Source organism: Pteropus vampyrus, unplaced genomic scaffold (assembly GCF_000151845.1).
Source record: "Pteropus vampyrus isolate Shadow unplaced genomic scaffold, Pvam_2.0 Scaffold150, whole genome shotgun sequence".
Classification (NCBI taxonomy): domain Eukaryota; kingdom Metazoa; phylum Chordata; class Mammalia; order Chiroptera; family Pteropodidae; genus Pteropus; species Pteropus vampyrus.
This window is the reverse complement of record NW_011888931.1, coordinates 2,013,016-2,016,644: the sequence shown is the minus strand read 5'-3', so window position 1 is coordinate 2,016,644 and position 3,629 is coordinate 2,013,016. Positions and strand designations below refer to the sequence as shown.

General features: G+C 39.8%; 1 pseudogene; it reads left to right on the top strand.

Moving 5' to 3' along the window:
• The first annotated feature begins 1,651 nt into the window (after nucleotides 1-1,651).
• LOC111745261 lies at nucleotides 1,652-1,770 on the top strand (annotated as a pseudogene).
• The last annotated feature ends 1,859 nt before the right edge of the window (nucleotides 1,771-3,629 follow it).

Genomic DNA, 3,629 nt, shown 5'->3' with positions numbered 1-3,629 from the left:
TGGTAAGTTGTATGAGTTTTTTATATATATTTTGCTTATTAACCTCCTATCGGATGTGTCTTTTGCCAATATCTTCTCCCATTCAGTAGTCTGTTCCTCTTGTCGATGGTTTCCTTGGCTGTGCAAAACCTTTTTAGTTTGATGTAGTCTCATTTGGTTTCTTTTGTTGCCCTTGCCCGAGGCGATATATCCTAAAAGATACTGCTAAGACTGATGTCAGAGGGTGTACTACCTGTGGTTTTCTCCGAGGAGTTTTATTGGTTTCAGGTCTTACATTTAAATCTTTAATCCATTTAGAGTTTATTTTTGTATACGATGTGAGAAGTTGATCCAGTTTCATTTTTTGCATGTATCTATCCAGTTTTCCCAGCACCTCTTGTGGAAGAGACTGTCTTTACCCCATTGTATATCCTTGCCTCCTTCGTCCATACGGTTGAAATAAGGTTGAAATCCAAGGACTTAAAAGTAGATGGAAAAGATCGCCCTTTTCAGCCAGAAGAATTCAGAAAATTTTTTTTTAAATAAAATATCTACTTGGCACTTTTGAAATTTTCCCAGCAATGCAGCATGATTCTTAGGAGTGTTAGCCAATGTTGCTTTGTTCCTTAGGAAAATATGACATTATTGAAATAACTGATTTGTCAGGGTCCTCTGGTATCATCTCATTTGATAAATTTGGTCTTTGCTGAGGACAAGAATACTAAGAATGTGGAACCTTTGTCATTATGGTGGAAAAACTGTTATGTGGCCCATTTTTTGAGCTGTGGAGATTTATTAGGCTTCAGTGTGATTCCTCCTCCCCCATTGCCCCCCAAAACATGCTCACTTGCTTTTAAGTGCTAGTTAAAAAGACATCGTAGGCTTTTAAGTTAAGGATGATTTCATCAGTCCTAGCTTGTCCTGAAAATTATAAAGACTTTAAAATAAGACACATCCCATTAAAATAAAACATCAGTTTGTAAAGATTTCTATGTCTCAGTCCATGGCCACATATCTCAGGCAGTATTTTAGAACATAAAATTTTTTAGTTCAATATTTTGTTGAAATATTTTCAACAATATTTTGTTGAAAATTTCTTGTTTAATAGAATATTTAGATTCTGTCGATTTTTAGCGTGACCATTTGGGATGTGAATGAAGTGGATAGGTATCTGAAAATACCTACATAATGCCAATTTAAATTTTAGTCAGCCATTAAAAACACCTCCCCCATGACCTTATTATTTTTCTATTTTTTAAACCATAGTTACTAACAGGTAGAAATATTTTTTTTTCTCCTTTTCTTCGAATGCATTTGTTAATACATAATAAAATGACCAAAAATCCAAAGGCAGAGAACTACTCATGATGACAGACAGCTACCTCGGGCATTCTTAAGTCACTGCATGACAGATTACCATTAGGGAGGGTTTCTTACAAACGCAGTGGCCCAGGTGAACCTCTGTTAGCCTTTCATGGGATGGCCACCAGGCCTCAATATTAAAACTGGTCCTTTAGAGAGGTCATATGACTGCAGCAGTAAAACTTTTAACATGTTAAATTTTCTACTCATTGCTTCACAAATTAGAATAAAGCCTTGTAACTTTGTTGCCAGTAAACTTTTGGACTTCGTTTTCTTTTGATATATTTTATCATTTTAAGCATAAAGATCTGTCTATGGCCATGCTACCCTGAACAAGCCGGATCCTGTCTGATCTTGGAAGCTAAGCAGGGTCAGGCCTGGTTAGTACTTGGATGGGAGACCACCTAGGAAGACCAGGTGCTGTAGGTGTAAAAAATAAGGGATTGTAAACTGACAAAGTCCTGTGAGGTCAACCAAGGGTTGCCTCGCCTAAAAAATAAATAAATAAACAAACAAATAAACACAAGGATCTTTATCTCCATCCCAACCTCACCCCTACCTTTGTCACCTCAAGGGGCCAATACCACTTTACTGCTCCTGAAGGCACAGCCCACTTAAGTTCAGATTTTGTTCTGGAATTTTCAAACAATAATGTAACCCTGCCCCCCATACACACACACCCTCCATAACTTCATTATCTATGTTGTATTGTAGTACCTGTCGTATCATAAAGTATCTTTATTTCAGCTTAAAGATGGGCATTGTAGCTAATTTCTTTTTAGTGGTCTTTTTGGGCTCTGGCTAAGAAATCAGCAGCTCAAAACCAATTCAGGTGACATCTCTACTGGGTGGGTTATGTTTCAGATCAGAATATAATCCCAGGCACTGATAGAGTTCAGGACCTGTTGGTTCCATCAACTTCCATTGTCTCCCCTCTTAATACCAGTACAAGAAAGAACAAGGAGAGACTGTCTGCCTCAGGCCTCAGTGGGGAAAATCTGGGAAGGTCGCATGATGCCACACAATGCTGTTAGAAGTGTCAGCACTGCTTCCAGGGCGGGAGCTTTCGGGGGTGCTCATACACGAGCTCTCCACCAGGGCAGGCCTTAGGCCTTAGTGATTCATCTTCACCCGAAATATTGCTGACAGGAGCCAGGATTCCAAATACTTGGGTCACCAGCCTGTTCTCTGGACCTGGGCTGGCCAATGGAGTAGTCCCCTGTCAGTCATCTATGGCTCCTGAGTTCTTGAAACGTGGCTCATCTAAATTGAGATGGGCTATGTATATAAAATACACACCAGAGTTCAAAGGCATAGTACAAAAAAAAAAAAAATTCAGAATTTCTCAATGATTTTTATTTTGATTACCTGTTGAAATGATAATATTTTGGATATATTGGATGAAATAAAACACATCATTAAAATTAATTTCACCAGTTTCTTTTTATTTGCTTCACCATGGCTACTAGAAAATTTTAAATAGTGTTATGTGGTTCATGTTTTATCTTTATTGGACCTAGACCCTCCGTGATCTGAAGAAGGGGCCGTTGTACAGAATTCTTGTCCTGCTCTCTGTCCCTGAGCCTTTAGCTTCAACAGTGGGGCACTGGGGTGCAGGCATGTTCTGTGGACATGTCTCCATGTACCTGGCCATGAGAAAGCTGGTCAGTGCCCAGCATCTGTGTAATCTGAGGCTTAATAGATGCTCAACCTTTTCTAGGTCTCTCAGCAGCCGAAACATGCGCTTTCCGCAGTGTCACTCATCGGTGACCGCCCACCTTATTCTCAGTGGAGAAAAAGACATCTCTGCTGAAGGCAGTCCCTCTCAGTATCAGCTCACGATGAAGCTGACTGAGCACAAGAATGTGGCGCTCAGCTGCTAACATCCTACATCGTTCCACTGGGTAGTGTTATGTATAAGAGCTCAGAGGGCACTGACTCACATGAACGCTGCCTGCTTTCGCAGATGGGCAGTAAATCACATTTGAGAAGCAACAGACTCCTGTCCCCAAATGCAGGACTGTCATATCTGGTTTATAATGAATGACTCAGAGTGCTCTAAACGCTGTCTTGGCTGTCACACTTGTAGTATCAGATCATAAATATATCATGGCTAAGATGAGAAGGTGTAAGGAGGATGTGCTGCTAGAGAAATTGGAATCTGTGTGGTCATAATCATGCACAGTGTCCAGATGACTTGAGAAGAGATTGTAATAGTTTTTATAGCTATCGAATTGTACCATCCTTCCAGATTTCTTATGGGTATTTTCTTAAAAAGTTAAGAAACC